This window comes from Dipodomys spectabilis, unplaced genomic scaffold (assembly GCF_019054845.1).
Source record: "Dipodomys spectabilis isolate Male_0828 unplaced genomic scaffold, ASM1905484v1 ptg000116l, whole genome shotgun sequence".
NCBI classification, from domain to species: domain Eukaryota; kingdom Metazoa; phylum Chordata; class Mammalia; order Rodentia; family Heteromyidae; genus Dipodomys; species Dipodomys spectabilis.
Window position 1 is genome coordinate 1,644,137 of NW_024870793.1, and position 24,254 is coordinate 1,668,390.

Sequence of the window (24,254 nt, forward strand, 5' to 3'; positions counted from 1 at the left end):
TCTCTAGATCCACTTTCAGAACTTCTGTTTTAGCTATTCTAGGGTAAGTTTTAAGGACTGGTTTTACTAACAATGCCCATATGTGATGCTGGAATGGGGATCGTATCTTGAGAACCATTTCTATAGAGGATGCCATATAGGAATAGACTACCATGGTTTCAATAGGCATTTGGTTTGTGATTACTGTTTTCTTTCTTGAGATAAGGTCTCCCTGTTGCTTAGGTTGGCCTGGAACTCTTTATCAGAATTCCCACTTGTGCCTCTCAAGTGCTGAAATTACAGATATATACCACAATGCCCACCTTTTTCTGATCACTTTAAAAAATATTATTCATGTATTTACTCTTGGCTATACTAGTTTATTCTGATAATCTTCATTAATTCCTTTATTAAAAATAAATAGCTCATGTAGTGAGACTATGTATTATCTTATTTTTAAAAATACATTGTACAGACAAAGGATAATAATGACATCATATTGTTTTCTGAGTGCCAAGAAATAAAGTCATTTTATTACCATCTCCAGTTTGCTTATGAGAAAGTAAAAAGTATAGGATACTGAGGTTGGCAAAGTTCAAGGACATGTCCTTAAGTACCACATCTCTTCCCCTAGACATGCCATAGTAAGTATGCCAAGCCAGAAGTGTAATCTATATAGATATAGATCAGAAGATACAGGAGAAATCACTCTCATTGCAGAAATCCCTGCCTTGCATTCATAGAGCCAATACTCCCGCTGATGGGACAGATACAAAGTGTATACAATAAAGGATAACAGCAGGTGGGTACAAGTCAGTGAGCTCAATTTCATTTGATAAAATATACAGAAAGAATTCAAAAAGAAAAGAATTGAGTCCTACAATCCACGGAGAAATTTAGTAAACATTGTGAAAGGGCCTTCTAGGCAGGGGGGATATTCTGAGTAAAAGTATCATATGTTCTGACAACTGAAAATAGTTCTATCTGGTTGAGACATGGGGTGAATATGGATGAATTGCATCGTAGAAAACACCTCATGGGGGCTTTGTTATATGAGAGTTTAGAAAAAGGTAAGCAAGGGAAATGCGGTCAGATTTGCTCTGTGTGTGTGTGCATGTGTGTGTATGCATATGTATGCATATGTGCAGAGCATGTGTGCACTGGGCCTGGAGCTTGAATTCAGAGGCTAGGTATTGTCCTCAAGGCATTCTGCTGGTTAATTGAAGATGAGACTTTGGAATTTTTTCCCGCTAGCTGGCTTCTAACCTCAGTCCTCAAATCTCAGCCTTCTGAGCATCTGTGATTATAGATATGAGCCTCTAGTACCTGGTTCAGAAGCAGAAACTGTCAGATAAGTTGATGTTAGGTGAAATGAGCCCCAAGATAGGGACTCAAATGTTTTATTTTCTTACTTGTTATTGTTTCTAACATATTTATGAGATGATTTCTTTGTTGCTTTGGGTGTCCCTCCCCCACGGTATAACCCCTGTCACTGTATTTGATTTTGGTATCATTTGGGGAAGGGAAGGGAAAAAACAAATTGTTTAAATAGGGATACAGTTTGACCCATTGCAACAACGAGAAGTACAAGACGTTATGTCGAAAAATGAACTTTACAACTTTGGTGCAGGGGAGGGGGGAGGAAGAAGGGGAGGTGCGGGGAAGAAGGGGAGATGGGAAGGGTAAACAAAGGAGGAGGCAACAATGCTTGATAAGAAATGTACTCATTACCTTGCTCATGTAATTGTAACCCCTCTGTACGGTATTTTCACAATAAAAATAAAATAAAATAAGTTTAAAAATTTGCCTTTTAAAGGATCACTAAGATGTCAGATAAAGGAAGACTATAAAAAAGGAAGAAAACTATACATTGTCATAACTGAGAATTTTAAGGAGTATTCAGTCAATAGTACATTTTCCTCAAAATTTCTAGCCATAATAGAGCAAGTGTTTGATATAATTTTTGTTAAGCAGTTTAAGTAATTTCTAATATTAATCTATCTATGCCTACTATATTTATTATCTACTAAAACAAAGATAATGATAAAAATGTCATTCCATTGTAATACTTCACTTGAAATCACTCTGTCACCAAAGATAACACAATAGATAAGTTACAAAAGTATTCTGGAAAATTACAGACTTGAAAGAAATTGAACTGATTGTAAAAACAAATTATTTCAACTTGATTGATTGGTTCTAAGAATACAGAGTACTTCTAAAGGGTTGGGTATAACAATAGTCATGAAATTAAAAGAAGTGATATTCCTCTGGTATGTGAGAACTCTCTGTTATAGAGCTACAGAACTAGGTATATACATACTCTGTTCCTCTTGGGCAGTACTTTCAAAAATTTTAGATACACTGAAAATGTTAATTATGACGATTGCATTAATTAACTACTGCTCATTAAGTACCTATTGTGAATTGAATGTTTCATTTTTAAATTAATTTTATTTCTAATTAACATTTTTTATTATTGTATAAGTGGTTTCAACTCAGTGATCAAGTGTTTCATTTCTATTATTTCAATTATATAGATTAATTATCCTTTCTTTGAAATGTTAGGCATCAGAAGTGTTTTAGATTTCAGATCTGTGATTGGATTTTGGAATATTTGTATATGTGTGTGTGTTTGCATGTATCTTTTAGGACAAGATTGAAATAAAAATATGAAATTCACTGTTTCATATACAATGTACATATTCTGAGGTAATTATGTATATATATATATGCATACTGTGTGTGTGTGTGTGTGTGTGTGTGTGTGTGTGTGTGTGTTTGTGTGTGCGTGTGTGTGTGTGTACCTTCATTTTCGCTGAATCCCATCAGAGGCAATTGGGAATTTTCCTCTTGTGAGGTCGTGTCAATACTCTGAAAGCTCTGGATTCACGTATTTTGGACTTTAGATGTTCAGGTTAGGAATGTTCAGCCGTTTCCAATTCTATGAAGCTGGTATCATTATTCCCATTTAGCGATAACAAAACTAAGGCTTAAATAATTTATCCAAAGCACTCACATTGTATGTGTTAATCACTTACAATGTGAGGGTTTTAAGCCTCACATTTATGAGGGTTTTAAGACTCACATGAATGTTACCTAGAAACTCATGTCTTCAATTATGACATAAATCTCTTTGTCCTCTAGATCTGCATGTGATACTCAATTTTCAATAAATAACTGGCTCCAAAATACATGAAATATGTCAAAAAATGCATTGAACTAAGCTTTTTAGGGCCTAAATAACTTTCTTTAAATCTTCATAAAAGATAAGAATGATATACAATTAACAGAATTATATCCCATAATTATAGCCATAAGGAATAGGACTATAATTATAACCATAAGGAATAGGAAAAATGTATAAAATTTAGAACTGATTTCAAAACATTTTCTAAATTAATTCTAAAAAAAATGAAAGATAAACATAATGAAAGTAGAGATCTCTATAGAAAGGACAAGAGAAGGGGTATAAGAGGAAGATTTATATGCAATGGGAACTAGAACAATAGATAAAATATATGTAAGCGCTTGTGCCTGCTATCACAGCTACTAAGGAGACTAAATCTGAGGATCCTGATTTGGAGCTTAGCCAGACAGGAAAGCCTGTGAAATTATTTCTGATTAACAAGAAGTAGATGAGTTGTTTAAGTGGTAGAGAGCAGAGAGCCAGCCTTGAATGAAAAAAAGCAAGGGAAAGCACTCAGCAAGCCCCAGTACTGGGAAAAAAGGGAACACACACACACACACACACACACACACACACACAGAGAGAGAGAGAGAGAGAGAGAGAGAGAGAGAGAGAGAGAGACTCTGCACATAGATAAGGAAACAGAGTGTGATAGGGTTTAAGGGTTTGGTGGAAAGGGATACAGATATCCAAGACAATACTACACAAGTATCCCTTCTGATTACTTTGGTAATTAAGCTTTATGTCATAACATTATAGAGAGGAATGACCCCCATGAAAATATCAAGTAAATATACGGACATAAAACTAGGAATATTTCATCCCCCAACTCTAAAGCAGAGGGAAGACATTGGGATTTTGCAGAGGGATTAGGCAGCCAAGAGTTGGAGTGTTAAGTGCTGGTTAGTTTGGAACTTGTGTGCCTCAAAGTTATTGACTATTAAAGGTGTATGTTCTGTTGGGCACTAGTGGCTCACCCCTGTAAATCTTAGCTTAAAAATTGCTTTTACATATAAAATTAATGATTATAAATACTAAGAATGAAGTTGACATAACTAATTTAAATATTTCATTAGTTATTTCTGGACTTTGACTTTAGTCAATTTCATATTTTGAAACTAATTTCAAAGTATTTTTATGCTTCCAGCACTTATGTAAGTCCTTGAAAAGCTAGCAGGTGCAAGGCTTAGGGTCTACATTGTATAACAGAACCAATGGTCATGCACCACATGTTACATTGAGTATGCACTGGTGTGGCATGAAGACAGGCACACTTTCTCCTGCATCAACCTATGAGGGAAAACTCCAGTCAATCTCATAGAGTGTTTTGAAACAGAAGTTCAAATTCTACAAATACACACACACACACACACACACACACACACACACACACACACACACACACACACACACACACACACACACAGGCATTTTACCAGGGGCAAGATCACAGAAGATCCATCCTCTTTCCAGTAGTCCCTTTTCTCCAAAGGCTTTTCACTTAGGAACCAGTAATTTTGTCTGACTCATCTCTTAACATTTATTATAAATATAAAATGGTAAATTTCTAACTACATTGTTCTCTCTGATGTATTCAGTGTCATACTTCTACTGTAAAAAGAAGCCTTTTCTTCACATCTATTTACTATCTAATTTGTATAATTATCCATACATCTACCCACATAGCTCTCTATCTATCTATCTAGCTATCTGTCTGTCTATCTGTCTATCATCACTGGTGTCTTGTACTTTTGGAAGAACCAATGTGTAGCCTTGGATTCTTATTCTATTCAGTGGGTTATTGTCTACTTACATTTTCATAGATATGGCCAAATGAGACTTTTTTAGAACTGATCAATTGCCATATTCCTTTGTGATGTCCCCAGATATTTATATATATTATTTTCCTAGGAATTCTAGATCTTATTAGTGTGGAAAGGTACTAAGGAAAAAAGATTTGAGTGCTTGATAATGGGTTTAATTAATTTTCTTTAGTAAAGAAAGCTAGAAAACACAAAATATGTCCATGCATTCAAACTTCTACTAAGCTTTACATTCTAATCCAGACTTCATAGAATTTTTCCTTTACTATCAATATTCCATTGTAATGCCCATCTATAATGAGAAATTTTGTTCCCACCATAAATACATTTCCTTACTTGTTCAATTTATTTAGTTCTACAATATACACAAAGTTTCAGAATAACTAAATTCTTACACTCCTAAAAAGGACAGCAAAAAAGAGTTTATAATTTTTCCACGTTTTTATTTAGTAAGAGCTTGCTGAATAACCTAGGGTAGCCTCAAAAGCATGATCCTTCTGCCTCAATCTCCCAAGTAATAAGTATACAAGTCTGTTTGACCACCACCTCTAACATTGCCTTTGCTAGGCAAGCTTTTTGCCACTAGCTATATGTTAACTCTTTATCTTCTTTAGATTAAAGATATAACGCAAAGCTATTTTATCCCAAAATAACTGGGATAAGTTGGATTTATTTAATACTATTTCTGGTTCATTTTCAAATGTGAGGTATGGATAATTTCTACTCCACTTATTAGCTTAAATAAAACTTTCTAATGCTCTGAATTAAGTTCTGTTAGGTGATTTCAGTATCTTTGTTTTTCTGTGAAGAAATTTCCCTTTGAATCTGCTGTGTTTCAAAATAGCAGTGATCTGGTCTCTCATTTCACCTCTGTTAACCTCTGAACAAGTGGTGAGTTTCAACACACTTTTACTGAAAAAAAATGAATTTTATGTAATAATTGCTACAGGATTTTTTTAAAAATAGGAATTGGAAGAGGTAAGTTGTTACCTATCTTTCTGCTCTATTCCACCTCTTTTCTTTCTGATTTCACAGGCAGAAGAGATACTATTTGAAGTTTGTTGACAAACATTTCTTAAGATGTTGGGTATATTCTAGGCACTGAAACAACTAGATCGATCTGAGGATTAGCATCTAGTGTCAAAATGAAATTGTCCTGTGACATGAGGCATCCACTGAGAACATTATGAACTTTTTCTACATGATATATCAAAAAAGTACATGTTTTTATTTGACTAATAATAAGCACATTTCTGTTTATTTAAAGTATATTTTTGCCTGGTTTGCTTTCCCTCTAGTGATTAAATGGCAAAATTAAATTTCTCACTTGGAGTCCTATGTATCAAGTTTGTGTAAGAGTGTGAAAATCCATTACTGACATCACTATGCTATAAATCATTGTAAATAATTTTTAAGATGGGTCAAATCTATGTAACCTAATTTGGACCCACCAAATGAAAATTATGTGTTCAAAATTAATTTTTTCATATGTATTTACAAATGAATAAAAGAAGACACAAGACAATGTATCTTCAACAGTAGGGGACAACCTCTTCACACAAAATTTAAATTAAGTAGGAAAAATATTAACATGAAGTGTTTTTTTGTCTCATTTTCTCCCTAGATTCTATGAGGTGTGCACCATCTTTCTCTATAGTCTAAACAGATCATTGCTTATTTCTGTTAAATTCCTATGATGCAGCTGATAAGATTTCCTTCTTTTGCATTAATTGCTGGAGAAAAGAGTATAGTAATGAACTAGAGAATGCACAAGGAACTCCCATGGACTTATGAGCAAGTTTATGCTAGAATCCAGAAAAGTCTTTCCCTGTATCTCTCCTCTTCTGAAAGGAAAGCCTTGGATAAAGCCAGTGTTTATTATTAAATAATGGTCCATTTTCAGGATATATTTTTTGAAGATTTAAAATTATATGATGTTCCTCATACTTTGACTGATGGTTAGTGATCATAAGCAATTTGTAGGCCTTATGTGGGTTCTCTTTCTTTTTCTGTGCACAGGTCTGTTCTGTGGACAAATATAAATTAACCCTCAGATACAATTTCTGTTATGTATGATTGCGTGTAAAGGGGAACAGTAAGAGGGATAAACCTGAAATTATTCTTAATAGTGAAGCAAGAATAAAGCCAGTCACTGCAGACACAGCACTTATACTCTCAGCAGCATGCACTGGAGGATTTTTTTAATTTTAATTTTATTGTAAAGGTGTTATACAGAGGAGTTGCAGTTATATAAGTAGTGCAATGAGTACATTTCTTGTTGAACAGTGTTACCCCCTTTCCTGTTTTATTTTTCTTTTAGAGGATTTTTCTGACACGAGACAACAAAAACAGTGCCCACAAATTCCAAGAGTCGGTTCTAAGAGTTATCAATCATAGTTTTTAATGGACACAAAGTCAAAAGTGACCATGCCTGGCCTTGTAGCAAGATTCAAAATGTTGACCAAATATTGTCACAAAACATTCAGGTGTTAGCTGGTTGGTGGCTCATGCCTGAACCCTCGCTACTCAGGAGGCTTAGATCTGAGGATTGAGGTTCAAAACCAGACTGGGCAGGCAATTCCGTAAGACTCATCTCAAATTAAGCGCCAAAGACCTGGAAAAGGAGGTGTGACTCAAGTGGTAGAACATTAACCTTGAGCAAAAACCTCAGGAACAGCAAGCTGGCTCAGAGTTCAAGCTGTGACATACCAAAAGAAAATCAATCAAACAAACAAAAAGAACTATGAAAGTCTTACAAAATCTGATATACTCAACAATCTTGTTAAGGGAGGTTTTCAGATAACAGAAGGCAAGCAAGAGCTAGGTAACAGAATTGCTAATACAGAGGAAGGGCCAATTCCTAAGAATTAAATCTCAATGTATCCTGGGTTTAGGTTAACATACAAGGTCTCTAATGATTAGATATTAATTAGGTTACTTACAGAGGCCTTACTACTTTGGCCATAAAATATATCCATTTCAAACAGGTGTTACTTCATACAAATGACACCTTATATGAAGCATGTCTATGTGGGAATCTATACGATTGGATTCCTGTTATGTTTATGATAAACAATCTTATGCCAGGTATACCCTGCTGTGAATTACAACTTTCTTGTTAGCAATACCCTGGGTTTTTGGTTAAAGGATATTATCCTTAGAATATTTGTTTATAAGGATATTTAACTAGTCATCTTTTCTCTTCCCTAAAAGTATCCTCTTACAATGGTAACGAATGAATTGGAAAACTTTTGTTTATTTCTCAGATGGCAAAATCCAGTGGGTTGAAATCCAGCCAAGTTCTTCCTTTCTGAAATCTGAATTCATTTTGTAATTACTTAAGAACAGAATCAGATAAACTTTAAGGAATTTTGTTTGTCTCATATTCATTTACCTAGTAAATGTATCTCACATCAAATTTTAATAGGTAAAACACTTCAAGCATTGGTGGCTCATGCCTGTAATCCTAGCTATTTAAGAAGCTGAGGTCTGAGGATCATGGTTTGAAGCCAGCCAGGACACAAAAGTCCATGAGACTCTTACCTCCAATCAAACTCTAGAAAATCGCAAGTGGCTCCATGGCCCAAAGTGGTAGAGCACTAGCCTTGAGCAAAAGAGCTCAGGGACAGTGCTCAGACTCTGAGTTCAAGCACCACGACTCACACAAAAAAAGGAAAGGGAAGGAAAGAGGAACAAAAGAGGGAAGGAAAAAAGGAAGGGAATGGAAGGGAAGGGAAGGGAAGGGAATGGAAGGGAAGGGAAGGGAAGGGAAGGGAAGGGAAGGGAAGGGAAGGGAAGGAAAGGAAAGGAAAGGAAAGGAAAGGAAAGGAAAGGAAAGGAAAGGAAAGGAAAGGAAAGGAAAGGAAAGGAAAGGAAAGGAAAGGAAAGGAAAGGAAAGGAAAGGAAAGAGGAAAGCAAAAAGGAAAGGAAAGGAAAGGAAAAAGGAAAGGAAAGGAAAGGAAAGAGGAAAGGAAAGGAAAGGAAAGGAAAGCACTGGCCTTGAGCAAAAGAGCTCAGGGACAGTACTCAGATCCTGAGTTCAATCACCATGATTCACACATACAAAAAGAAGAAGAAGGAAAGGAAAGGAAGGAAGGAAGGAAGGAAAGAAGGAAGGAAGGAAGGAAGGAAAGAAGGAAGGAAGGAAGGAAGGAAGGAAGGAAGGAAGGAAGGAAGGAAAAAATAAGGAAAGAAAAAACGTACACATGATACTTAAAAACGTGCTCTTTACTATCTGGCATAAGGGAGATGGGACAAATTGATATAATCTGGGCAGACTTTGTGACCTTTCTTATTTCCTTCCTCTTTGAATTTAACTTGTTCTCTCAGTGTGATATAGTAAGGATGCCTTATGCTAGGGGATTATATCCTGTCTTATAAAATCAAAGCATACTCACCTAAAATGCAAAATAGGAGTAAACGTAATAGAGTAAGTCACATTTACTAATTTAATAAATAGAATAAATAGAGTAAGTGTAAGTAAAATAGTAGAGTAAGTAATATTTACTAATGTTAGTAAATATCCTTTAATGATATATATTCTCTCTTGAATGGGATCAACTTAATTTATCATTAATAAATTCATGACCCATTATTAAATTCAGAAATCTCTCTTAGCAGCATCTCATACCAGCTGGAAATATTTTGTAAAGAAATTGTGATATCTCAACCATAGCTTCTCATGAACAGTTTCATATCAAACTAAATGTCAGTAGATATCCTTCCAGTTTAGTTTTTGCTCATAGTTAATGAATAAGCAAGAATTAGATATCTTGCATATAAATAATACAAAAGAAAAGAAAACTAAGCAATATTAGGACTATGAGCCGGTTGGCTTTGTGTCTTCCACTTGATGGGCTTTGATACCCTGTAACTACTATAAAAATTTACTTTTTAAAAAAGAATCCATGGGCATTTCGAGCTATAACATCAGTGCAGAGAAATTACACATGGTAGGAGCATACAGCTTCTCTGAGACTTTTCACAAAATATGTGAGCAATGGTACATACCATATAAATCTATTTTTATTTCATATTTATTTATATTTATGCTGTATTTATTATATCATAATATTTATATATTTATTGCTGATACCATGGTTTAAACTCAAGGTCTTGTGCTTGCTTAGCTTGTTTTCTTTGCTGGCATTTTACTACTTGAACATGTCTCCAGTCCTGTTTTTTGCTGTCTGTTTCGGAGATAGATTCCCATGTACTTTTCTGCCTGGGCTGGCTTTGAACAGTGATCCTCTGAATCTGAGACTCCTGAGTAGCTAAGCTTATAGGCATAAGCCAACTCTATTAAGCCACCTCTGTTTTAGAGATTTCATGACAGTTCAAATGTAACTATAGGCTTAAAGAGAAAGATATACAGGATAGACTATTATATATTTTTGAAAAGCAACTAAATTATAATCAAATCCACGTCCTTGAATATAGTTGATATAGATTTTAAGAAAAAAGTTTGAAACTACTAATTTGCCAATCTTAATGAACTTATATTTATTTATTATCGTCTAATCTATTATTGAAAATAGCTCTAAGAAAATCTTATGTTCTACCCATATTAGTAACATCTCAATGTGGAAACAGCTTTTGCTTGAAGTACAATTGAATCTCAATGTGGATGGTACTCAGGAGTTTGTAGAGGAGCCCCTTCTGGCCTCTTTAAGATGTGCCTACTGCCATCAGAGTACTGGCTGACAACCTTCTGCCTTTCAAGTCCAACAGATGAGGGATTCTAAGAAACATCACTTCTTGCCTGTGAAACACACTGGGCATAGAAAGAGGGTTACCACAGGCCAAGGATGGATACCATAGCTTACTATCTCACTATCTGGTACATTGAAATTTTATTTAAAGCATCTGTATGCAAACTTTGTATGTTAACATTCATGTATTTACCTCAAAGATATGATTTATATCTTCTTTATATAAAAATTAGCCACTTTAAAGTATAGACTGAAGGAAATTCAAAATGGATTTGTCTCACAGTTGAAAGTAATCATGTCGAGAAGACATAACCTTTTGATACTTATATTTATCATTTTAGTCACAAATGTTGCAGAATACTCTGAATTTTGCTTTGTGTTTTGATAAGCAAGAACTGTGGTTTATCATTCTTCAGTGTCACAAGCATGACTAGAAGACAATAATGGTTAGGATAAATTTGTGATCTTTTCTTCATTAGAAAAAAGGTTTTAAGAATCAACATATAAGTATGTATTTACTTCAGTTAACAATACTATTTTTAAATGTTTAATATTTATTTGAAATCATTCCAGGGAACCATATGGAAGGGGCTAATAATATTCCTCTTCCTCCTCGTCGTCGTCCTCCTCCTCCTCTTTCTCGTCCTCCTCCTCCTCCTTGTCCTCCTCTTCATCCTCCTCCTTCTCCTCCTTCATGAGTCCTGGGGTTGAACTCTGTCTGGGCACTGTCCCTGAGCTGCTTTTGCTCAAGGCTAGCAGTATACCACCTGAGGCACAGCACTACTTCTGGCTTTTTCTGTTTATGTGCTACTGAGGAATCAAACCCAGTGCTTCATACATGCTAGATAAACACTCTACCACTAGGCCACATTTCCAGCCCAACAATACTATTTTTAAATTAAGGATCTGGAGGAAACAAATTGGTAGTTTGCCAATTTGTTTTTCACATGAATGGTTTATACTGGATATATTTATGAGTTATTGAATTATCAAGTCCTTTTATGTGTATAATTGTTTGAAATGATGCTATATATCAGACATTCATATCTAAATTTTATGAGGAAGAAATATGGAGGCTAACATCACAGATAGTCAGTGATATTATCTAGGAATTGGATCTAGGTGGCTCCTGTTAACCAATTGCAATTGAAGGTAATATTATAGAACTAGTGGGAGCTATATGTTTTTTTTTAAATTTCAGTATACTAAAAGCCAAAGAGCTGAAGTATCTTGCCTTTGACTATATTGCGAACTACAGAGCTGGAATTATAAGGTACAATAGCAAGGCTAAGTTAAGCAAGGTTGTAGCAAACTTGAATCTCAGTGGATTTAATATAGAAAAGTGTGCTTTATTCTTTCATAATGGCTACTAGGTATTCAGAACACCCTGAGAAATGTATTCTACTTCCCTTACTGCCTTAGACTGGAAGTGACACATTAAATTCCTTTACAAAGAATGAAAACAAATGATCTCAACTACACTTTCAAAATGTGTGCAGGAATGTAGTCTTCTTACAGATGTCCTTGTCAGAATGAGTCCTTATACTCTGCTACTTACTCTTATCGTGACACTTATCTATGTCTCAACTTAGATACTGTGAACTTTGAATCAGGTCTGATGTTATTCAAAGAAAATTTGTATCCCTAAGAACTGTTTATTCTTAGCTTTCCTTGCTTTAAAAATATTAACTTAAATATTAAAAATATTAATATTCTTATAATGGATGGGATTTGGGATATTTTCTTTATCAAACACAATATTAGACAACAATAAACCCTTATTCAAAATTGATGGAGAAACTCATTAGGCTTCAAGAAAGAATTTAGGTTTCAGATTTATTTCTTCAGGTTTTACAGTGAAAATGGGCACTCTGAACATTTCATATCCCTACTTTCTCTTGAAAAATGTCATTCTATAGCTCCAACTACATTTTCTTAGGTGAAATAGCTACAAAAAATATCATTGTAAAACAGAGGAAAATTAAGCCAAGAAATGATGTTTTTATAGTACTCTGAACAAAAGCATGGTATATAAATGAGAGACATACACTTCATATTTATCATATTCATATAATATATAATGATGCAAAAATTCTAAAATTAAGTAATATTTTAATAAAAGATATAAACCTCACTCTACACTGACACCAAAGGACAATAAAATATGGTAGAACAATTTAGTATCACCAAACAAGTTGTGCCATGAAGATTTTACTCTGCAGCCATGTGCCCATAGAGGCCTGGCTCATAGCCTCTGGGACCTTTGGAAAGCTCTATCTTTGTACAGAGAATTGGGACAAACAAGAGGCTTTATACTAAGGATGACACGTGTGAATGTTTTTGTTATCCTAGGATGCTGACCATAGTATGTAAGTTTACTTCAATGGAGACAGGAGGTTATAGGGACTGAATCTCATAGCTGATTCATGCCTCCAAGAGCAGCCCCCAGTAAAAACCCTGATGTTAACACTCTTGTGAGTTTCTCTGGTTGGTACCATACCTTGTCTCATACTGTTGCTGGGGGAATTAACTTCTGTCTGCTTCTACTATATTAGTCGAGAATAAGTCAAAGTTTGCTCATGGACTTTGCTGTCGGGTTTGCTTTTAATGCCTTTGCTTCAGTTTTCACTGCAATAAATGGCACTGCTTTAGCCAGATCTTCAAGTCTTTCCAGTGAATTACTAAAAAGGAGGGAGTTCTTAAGTCCTTTAAAGCTCAAAGTGAATAAAAGTTCATAAATAAACTATTTTCTAAACAAATTATGAGACCAATTATCATAATAAAATTTCAAGTATTTGTTAGGCACTTTTGAATGAATATCCTTTTCTCTATTCTCTATAAAGACACAAAGAATCCAGCATCGTTTTAATCTGTAGACGTCTAAAAGCTTTGTGCATAAGGGTGTGAGTTTTAACCTAATCTTACAGAGCTCAGGAGAGAATAGAGCAATGCTTGAAAGCTGCAATCCAGACAACAGTGTGATGAAAAGAAATGAGTTGAAATGTGACTATGAGGTAAGTAAAAAGTTAGTCCTAGCAATGTAGATTGGGGCCAAGTTGAAGAGGTTTTTGATTTTGCTGTTGTTTTCCATGAGACCAACAGACACACTTTCAGTAAATTTCAGTTAATCAGATTTCTGAAAGTTTCTGTATGAAGACAATTCCCTATAGAGATCTCTGTATGCTGCTAAATTCTAATCAAAATCTTACTGTTAGAAAAAGCACCTGTAATAAGGATATTGCAGTATTCCACACATATCCTCTCACTGTGACATCCTTATCAAATTTACACAATACAGAACTGCAAAACTGATTTGTCTCCAGCCAGAAGTTGTTTTCTCCACCTACCGTCTAAGAATCCAGCTATGTTCTCTTGGATTATTGTAAATCACAGTAGTAAAGGTTTCACAATCACAATCATAATTTGGGTAATGAAATATGATGCAAATCCACTTCTATCCCAATTTCCCTGTGTTTTCCCTGGCTCTAAAGCTTCCAGAATGACTGTTGTCAGAAAGATGCACTGGCATTTATGTTATTGATCACAGAGAACCTGAATGCATACTGGATTATTTGGAATTTATTTTTGAGGGATGAGGGTTAGAATGGGTGGAGCTCATAAGGTGTCAGGTTGAGGTAAATATTTGGATTACACAAGAACATGAGGACCTCATGTAGGGTTTCAAAGGTTGTAGCTTCATGATGACCACCTCACATTTTCACTTGCACCAGCTTGCCCACTGCCTTTTCCCCACTGCTATATAAAGATAATATATCAAAGATATGCACTGATTTTAGTTTGTATTGTTTGTTTGTGTTTCTTCTGTCAAATGTGGAATACAAAGGCAATCTGTATTTGATGTTCCTTAATTTGATTCACTTCAAAATTCAGGTGATTTGGCCACATTGTAGTACTAATTTTCTCACAGCTATAGGCTATCTTTCACATTTATGAATATATCATCTGTGTTTATATTATGTGAATGTTTATTCCATTTGCTTCTTACTATTTAGTAGACATGAGCTTGCAATACAATAAAATTAGACCTCTTATTTATTTCCTTTTCCTTAAAATTTTATTCTTTCATGTATTTCCTATCTCAATGTCATCAATGTCCACGATGATTTCTAAGTCAGAATCTGCAATCATTATGACTTTTCCCACTTCTTCATAAGTCCATTTAGCCACCAGGTTCCAGATAATTTACTGCCAGAAACTTCATTATCCTATGCTCATTTTTTCCTGTTCTCCTATATATAAACAGCAGCATTAGTTTAGGCAACTATTCTTGTCTGATTCCTGTTTCTTATTTTGTGTTTTTCATTTTGAAAATATATCATGAAATGTTGTAACAGATGCTGAGAGTATAGAGCAAGAGACATAAAAGGGTCAAGGTAAATCTTGTTTCCCTATGCTGCTAATCCTAGAGGAGTCTTCTATTGAGGAAAACGAACTGGAGCTATAGAACTGGAGTTCTATTGATATGTTAGGCTGAGCACCTGGGTGGAGATGTTGAATTGATGACTGACCCATAAATTGGATTTAAGGATACAGATTTTGGAAGTCACCTGGTTAGTAGTGGTATCAAAAAGCCAAAAGTTTGGATAAGGTCAAAAGGAAGTGAGTCTAAGTAGAAAAGGTAGCTGTCTGTAGACTAATAATTAGAAATTTCCAATTATTTAGGGGATGAGATAAAGGGGACAAGGGAAGTATAATGTAGGTGAAGGTCAGCTACAGGGAAATGTAGTTGTAGATGTGGGAGGGAAGGGATGGTAGGGGAAAAACAAAGGAGGAGGCAACAATGCTTGATAAGAAATGTACTCATTACCTGGCTCATGTAACTGTAACCCCTCTGTACAATATTTTCACAATAAAAAACTTATTTAAAAAAAGAATAATTGAGGTGATTAAGCAGGAGCTTCCAGAGATGTGGAAGATAACCCTCACAAGTGTGGTGTTGGAAACAAAGTGATAGGCTCTGGGAACTGAAGGTGAAGGGGAAATAGATGAGAACTATTAGCAACTTGAAGGTTATTGGTGACTTTCTAATTCTACTAAAACATTGGGGCAAAAATCAATTTTGAACAGTGTCTAAAAAGAATTAGATAATACATTGAGAAGGAAGAGTATAAGTGAGGTGTATAAGGAAGAGTATATAAGTGAGCAGAGAGGGGCTGGGAAGATGGCTCAGTGGTAGAGCGCTTGCCTTGCATGCCTGAGGCCCTGGGTTAGATTCCTCAGCACCACATAAGCAAAAAAGAAAAAAGCCGGAAATGGCGGTGTGGCTCAAGTGGTAGAGTGCTAGCCTTGAGCTGAAGAGCTGTGGGACAGCGCCCAAGCCCAGAGTTCAGGCCCCACGACCAGACCCAAAAAAAAAAAAAATAAGTGAGCAGAGAAATGGGATGGTTTTCTAAAAAGAGAATTACACTCTAAAAGGGTTTTGGAGATGAGAGGTGTTTCATGCTACTGAGCAAGAGAAAATTGATGGCACAGGAAAGGAAGAATAGAGGGAGCAGAGTAATGTTCTTGAATAAGCAAGAGGGGATTGGATCTGATACATGAGTGGAAGGACTGGATTTATCTAAGATCATGGAGATTTCCTGAATGCACAGAAGAGGAAGCCGAGTGCATAGCTCAGATGTGGACAGATGCGATGTGATGAGAGCTTGTGAAGTTTTCTTCCTGTTGATGCAATTCTCACTGAGAAATGCAAACCAGGGCACTGGGAAGGTGGCTCAGTGGTATAGCGCTTGCTTTGCATGCATAAGGTGCTGGGTTCGATTCCTCAGCACCACATAAGCAAAAAGAAAAAAGCCTGAAGTGGTGCTGTGGCTCAAGTGGTAGAGTGCTAGCCTTGAGCTGAAGAACTGAAGGACAGCGCCCAGGCCCAGAGTTCAGGGCCCACGACTGGACCCAAAAAAATAAAAGAAATGCAAACCAAGGTCATGATCTGGAAGTGAGGAACTGAAAACTTTGGGAGGTAATTTTCTTTTTCTCATGTCTTAAAGAAATTTATAAGCCTATGAACTGGGTACCTGTAGCTCACATCTGTAATCTTAGCTACTCAGGAGGCTGAGATCTGAGAATCATGGTTGAAAGCCAGCCTAGGCAGGAAAATCTGTGAGATTTTTATATCCAGTTAACCACCAAAAGCCAGAATTGAAGCTGTGGCTCAAGTGGTAGAGCACAAGCCTTGAATGAAAAAGGTAAAGGACAACACCCAGGTCCTGAGTTCAAGCTTTGGAACTAGTACATGTGCACACATGTACGAGTGCATGCACACATGCCACCACACCCACACATGGCTACTTGAATAAAAATAGAACAATTTATACAAGAAGTTGGAGATTTAAAAGATAAAAAAAGATACATAAACCTTCAGCTAAGCTGACTAAAGGAAGGAGGAAACAGGCTCAAATGAATAAAATTGTTGGTGGGAGTATAAACTTGTTCAACCACTTTGGAAAGTAATATGCAGGTTCCTCAAAAGGCTCCACATAGAGCTCCCCTATAACCCAGCAATTCTACTTTTGGGCATTTACACAAATGCTCACAAACAAGGCCACACTAAATCTACCAGCACGACTATGTTTATTGCAGCCTTATTTACCATAGCTAAGATGTGGAACCCACCCAATGCCCCTCAGTAGATGAATGGATCCAGAAAATGTGGTATGTATACACAATGGAATTCTATGCCTCCATAAGAAAGAATGACATTGCCTCATTTGTTAGGAAATGTTAGAAAGACTTGGAAAAAATTATATTAAGTGAAGTAAGCCAGACCAAAAGAAACATAGGTCCCATGGTTTCCTTTATTTTCAATTCCTAGTGTATGTCTGAGTCAAACAGAAAAGATCAGATAGGTTTCTGTTAGGGAAATAAAATCTAAGATAGGTATTCAAATGTATTTTTTTCTTTCATGCGATTGTTTCTAACACATTTGTAAGATTATTTCTTTGTTGCTTTGTATGTCCCTTTCCCACGATATAACCTCTGCTTTCACTGTATTTGATATTGTTATAATTTGTGGAGGGGAAGGGAAAAAACAAATCATTTAAATAGGGATAGAGGTGGACCCATTGCAACAATGAGACGTACAAGTTGTTATGTCAAAAATGAACTTTACAACTTTGGTGGGGGGGTAGGGGGGGCAGTGTGGGGAGGATTGGGTGAGGGGGGTGGGGGGAGGATGGGAAGGGATAGGAAGGGGAAGCAAAGGAGGAGGCTACGATGCTTGATAAGAAATGTACTCATTGGGGCTGGGAAAGTGGCTCAGTGGTAGAGCCCTTGCCTTGCATGCCTGAGGCCCTGGATTTGATTCCTCAGCACCACATAAACAAAAAGAAAAAATCCGGAAGTGGCGCTGTGGCTCAAGTCGTAGAGCGCTAGACTTAAGCTGAAGAGCTGAGGGACAGCGCCCAGGCCCAGAGTTCAGGCCCCACGACCAGACCCAAAAAGAAAAAAGAAATGTTCTCATTATCTTGCCCATGTAATTGTAACCCCTCTGAACAGTATTTTCACAATAAAAAAAAATGGGGATAACACACACATCAATGAAATAATGAGGATAATGGGCTGGGAAGGTGGCTCAGTGGTAGAGCGTCTTGCCTTGCATACCTGAGACCCTGGGTTTGATTCCTTAGCACCAAATAAGCAAAAGGAAAAAAGCGGGAAGTGGCACTGTGGCTCAAGTGGTAGGGCGCTAGCCTTGAGCTGAAGAGCTGAGGGACAGGGCCCCCCAAAAAAACAAAAATAATAAAGAAAAGAAATAATGGGGATAATGAGGGAATATTTGAAAGCTTATATTCAAGTAAACTGGACAATCCCAAAGAAAGAGATACATTTCTAGAGTTACTTGAACTACCAAAATTCAATCAAGAAAATATAAATCACTTAAATAGATCTATAAGGAATGAGAATAAAGCAGTAATAAAATTCTCCTGACCACAAAACGTCCAGGATCATATAATTCAGTGCTGAATTTGACCAGACCTTTAAAGAAAAACAAGCATAAATACTCAAAATTTTCCATGAGTAGAGGGGAAAAAATACTTTCAAACTTGCCACGCCTACTCCGGTGGCATGGAACACCTGCTTTCAGACCTGAGAATGGGGCTTCACAGAAGCCTACCTCTGAGAATGGGACTTCACTGAAGTCTACCTCAGAGAATGAGGCTTCAAAGAGGCCTACCTCCTGGAAAGGCTGGCAAGCCCCTGGGAAAGATGTCTTTCTCTTCCTGTTTTTCTTTTCTTCGCTGTATAGCAGTGCCTATTAATCTTTTACTGTTCTTGCTGCTTGTTCTACTTACTCATGCTCAACGTTCCCTTATTCAAGGCTCTTTCTTGGAAGTGTTGATGACTCCAACATCTGATGAGTGTCCTGAGAATATGACTAACTCACCAGAGTTAAGTGCTACCCTAAAAGCCCCTCTTATGGAGGCTATTAGACAAGTCATAAGTAAATATAAAAGTATTGGGGGTTTCATGACGTCACTTCAGCAGAAGGAATTGTTTGTAAGAAATTTACAAGAAGCTGTAGTCATGGCTAAAGCAAAAAGAGTGTATGGCTATTGGAGACTTCCTTTTAATCCTAAAGCATATACAATAGACTCATATAGATATCCTGTAGATAAAAAAGTTGCAGAGGGATATTTATACCAAAAGCTAAAAAAGATTCCTAAAAGGTTGATAGATGAAAAGTGGCAATGGCTTATCAGAGGAAAATGGTGGGATCCTCCATTATCTAGAGGACCCCAAAGACTTCCCCCAGATCCATAGCCTTTTACAGGTGTGTAAGGATGGCAACAGATAAGGATTGCAACCGTTGGGTAAACTACTTAGGAGAAAGAAATTCCTATTACTCTCTTTCATTTACTGAGAGACTTGCTAGATCTAGGCCTCCCTGGTGCTTACTATCAAAGAAGGAATAAGAAAGATCTTATGAGACAGTTAAGGCCACTATGGAAAAGAGTAAACGATTATGTAAAAGGGTTACAGAAAAGACACTAAGAGCTTAAATTTGATATATGGCCAGATTTAACTAAGTATACTGAATATCATGATTTTGGCCACAAATTGGGGACCCTCTAAAGAATGACAAAGAAGCACAATTGCTTTGAAACACATAAAGTACATAACTAAACAAAAGTAACAATAAAGTACTAGAGTTCATGCCTTTCTGTCCAGCACCTTGCCCATATGCTCTGGTTAATGGTTAATAGGTGATAAACATCGAAAACAATTGTATTTCTTAAAAATAGAGGTAAAGCCGAAAACAAGTGCCTATCATCATAGCTCGTCATCCAAAAAACAAGATCAGGCGACCAGCTGGTGACCACCCAAGAAAGAAGCCTTGCACCAAGATTGTGTAACCTTTTGCCCTTTCTCATGGAGACTTTTGCTATAAAAGCTTGTTATCCTCTGCAATAAATCGCACTCAGCATTCACTCCTCTTGTGTGTGAGTTGTGTTTGCCATCCCCCCACCTGTTCTAGTTACCTCCACTAGGTGTCCTCTGTCGTACCGACAGAGCCGGTCCGTGACACAAACTCATCATATGAAGCCAGTATTCCACTTATTCTAAAACTAGACAGGATACAACAAAAAGAGATTTATAGACCAATCTCTATGATGAACATAGATGTAGAAATTCCCAAAATAATTGTTGCATACCAAATGCAATACATCAAAAATATTATATTCTATGACTAAATTGCTATATTCTAGGTACTCAATGTTAGTGGATCAACATACTTACATCAATAAATGCAATATCACATATGAACAGACTCAAGGAATCCTATTATCATTTTAATTCAGGCAGAAATATCCTTTGACAAAAATTCAACATCTTTTCATGACAAAAGCTCTGGAGAAACTATGAGTTTAGGCAATGTTACTCAATATAATAAATGCTATATTTGACAAGCCTATATTGTCAACGTCATAGTAAATGAAGGCAGAACTAAAATAATTTTTTCTAAAGTTAAGAACAATACAAGATATTCAGTCTACTCCCTTTATTTCTATTCACAATAGCACTGGAATCCTAGCCAGAGCAACAATGCACAAGAAGGAAACAAAAGGGATTCAAATAGGGAAGGAAGAAATAAAGTATTTTTATTTTCAGATGATACGATTCTATACTTAAAGCAACTTAAAGTTCCAGAATATAAAGTCAACATTAAAAAACCAATAGCTATTCTGTACATCAACAGAAAAATAGGAGAATAATTCCATTTTCCAATAGTTTCAATTTTTTCTATGAATAAATTTAACCAAGGTGAAAGATTTCTATACTGAAAAGCATGAAACATTGAAGAAGAAATATTAAAAAGACACTAGATGATAGAAAGACCTCCCTTGTTCCTGAATATACAGAATTAATATAAAGAAAATGGCTATATTAAGGAAAGCAATGTTTGCAGATAATGAAATTCCTACCAAAATCTCAATATCATTACTCACAGAAACAGAAAAATATCAATACTACAAATATAGCAAATATCCAATGCAATCTTGAACAAAACTAAAAGTTGAGGGTATCATGATACCTCACTTCAAATTATATTACAAAGCCATAGGAACAAAAATAGCAAGCAACTGGCCCCAAAATAGACATAAAGATTACTGAATAGAATGCCCAGAAATGCTGCTACCACAATCTGATTTCTGACAAAGGATCTCAAAGCATGTATCAGAGAAAAAATAGACTTTGCAAGAAATGGTGCTGGAAAAACTAGCTTTCTTCATGCAGAAGACTGAAACCAGATCTCTTTCCCTCTCTCTCTCCCCCTCTCTCTCTCTTTCTCTCTCTCTCCTAACATCAATTAAAAGTCAATCAAGAATTTTAATGCAAGACCTGAAACTTTGAAACTACTAGTCGTAGTCAAAATACTGGAATGCATTGGCATAGGTAGTGACTTCCTGATTAGAAATTCAATAGCTCAACAAATAAGGGCAAGTATTGACAAATAGAATTATATTAAACTAAAAAGCTTTTACACAACAATGTCTCTAGAGGCTAAAGGGACAACCTACTGTATGGGAGAAAATCTAAAGCAATTATTCATCTGACGAAGAATATACATAATACAGAATATACAGTATATACATAAAACTCAAAACACTGAACTCTTCAAGAATAAAAATGGGCAAAAGTGCTGAACAGATCATTCTTGGGGTAAGAAGAACAAACGGCCAATAAATACATAAAGAAATGCATAACATCCCTGGCCATAAAGAAATGCAAATCAAAATGACAGAGATTTCATACCACTCCAGCCAATATGGCTAGAGCAGAAACAACATCACATAACACATGAGGATGCCAAGAGAAAGGAGTCCTGTTAGTGGGAATGCAAATTAGTGCAATTATTATGTAAATAAGCCTAAACTGATTTCCTAAAAAAAAAAATAGTACTTTATGCTGCAACCATGTCATGATTGGGTATTTTATTTATTGAATATTTTTAGTGGGAGTAGGTATTGAATTTAGATCCTTGAACTTGCTAGGCTGGTGCTCTACCACTGGAGCCACACCTCCAGCTCTGCTTTATGCTGGTCATTTTCAAGATGGAGTCTAGCAAACTTTCTTAGGCAGGTTGTCTTTGAACTGTGATCCTCCATATCTTAGCCTCCTGAGTAGGATTACATGTATAAGTTATCATCATTTGGCTCACATTTAGGCATTTATCTGAAGGAATGAAAGTCATAAAACAATAAATGTACTTATATATCCATGTTCATTACAGCACTTTTCTTAATAGCCAAACCTGAGAAAAACCCAGATGCCCTATAACTGATGAGTGACTCCAAATATGTGCTCTATATACACAATGGGCAAGGAAAAGAACCACATGGTCATCACAATAGATGGGGAAAAACATTTGACAAGCTCCAACACCGCTTTATGATGAAAGCTCTGGAGAGTCCAGGAATATATGGGACATTCTTCAATATAATATAGGCATATATAATATAGGCAGACCTATAGCCAGCATTTATTTAATGGTGAAAAGTTAAAAACATTCCCTCTAAAATCAAGAAGGAGAGAAGGATGTTCACTCTCTCCACTCCTCTGCAATATAGTACTGGAATTTCTAGTCAGAGCAATAAGGCAGGAGACAAACATAAAAGGGATCCAAATAGGGAAAGAAGAAATAAAACTCTCCCATTTTCCAGATGACATGATCCTGTATTTAAAGAGCCCCATGGATTCCTTTCCTAAGTTACTTTGGCTGATTTGAAACTTGGTAAATTAGCAGGGTATAAAATTAACCCCAAGCTGGGCACTGGTGGCTTATGCCCAGCATCCTAACCACTCAGAAGGCTGAGATCTGAGGATCGTGGTTCAAAGCCAGCATAGGCAAGAAAGTCCGTGTGGCTTATCTCCAATTAAGCACCAGAAAACCTGAAGTGTCATTGTTGCTCAAAAGTTAGAGCACTTACCTTGAGCTGAAGAGTGCTGGGACAGAGCCCAAGCCCAGAGTTCAGGCCACATGACCACCAGAGGAACAAAGGAAGAAAGAAAGAAAGAAAGAAAGCAAGAAAGAAAGAAAGAAAGAAAGAAGGAAAGAAAGAAAGGAAGAAAGAAAGAAAGAAAGAAGAAAGAAAGAGAGAGAGAGAGAGAGAGAAAGAACGAAAGAAAGAGAGAGAGAGAAAGAAAGAAAGAAAGAGAGAAAGAAGGAAAGAGAAAAAAGAGAGAAAGAAAGAAAGAGAGAGAAAGAAAGAGAGAGAGAAGGAAAGAGAGAAAGAAGGAAAGAGAAAAAAGAGAGAAAGAAAGGAAGAAAGAAAGAAAGAAAGGAAGAGAGAGAGAGAGAGAAAGAAAGAGAGAGAAAGAAAGGAAGGAAGGAAGAAAGAAACTCACAAAAATCAGTAGCTTTTCTGTATGCCAATAAGGAGAAGAGTGAATCTAAAATCAGGAAAGAAAGTCCTTTTGTAATAGCCTCAAAAAATACTTTGGAATTACCAAAGAGAAGAAGGACCTCTGTGATTAAAACGTTAGAAACAGGTTTAAGGAAGTAGAAAAACCTCCCATGCTCCTGGATTGGAAAGTTTAACATCATGAAAATAGCAATATTGCCCAAAGCTACCTACAAATTCAATTCAATACCCATCAATATCCAACAAAATTCTTCAGTGATATAGAACAAACAATCCAAAAACTAATCTGGAATAATGGAAGACCTTGAATAGCACAACCAATCCTTAGTAGGAAGATCAGTGCTGGAGGAATATCAGTACCAGGAGGAATATCAGTACCAAGCTTTAATCTCAATTAAAAAGCTATAGAAATTAAAACAAACAAACCAAAACAACTTAGTACAGGCACAAAATAGGACAGAGGACCAATGGAATAAAATAGAAGAACCAGAAATGAATTTACAGACCCATAGCCACCTAGTATTTGATAAGGGAGCCAAAGGATGGGAAAAAGGACAGCCTCTTCAAAATTGATGCTGGCAGAATTGGCTACCCAGTACTTGTGCAGAAAACTGAATTTAGATCCTTATATATCAACCTGCACCAGAATCAACTCCAAATGGAT

The 24,254-nt window shown here is 36.2% G+C and overlaps 1 long non-coding RNA gene across 1 annotated transcript; it reads right to left on the reverse strand.

The window, feature by feature from the left end:
- Nucleotides 1-13,512: 13,512 nt before the first annotated feature.
- On the reverse strand, nucleotides 13,513-23,936 carry LOC122115094. The gene is made up of 4 exons (XR_006148698.1): nucleotides 23,858-23,936; nucleotides 22,128-22,133; nucleotides 16,669-16,674; nucleotides 13,513-13,524 (listed from the first exon to the last, which is right to left on the reverse strand). It is a non-coding gene; the product is annotated as an uncharacterized LOC122115094 (long non-coding RNA).
- Between the last annotated feature and the right edge of the window lie 318 nt (nucleotides 23,937-24,254).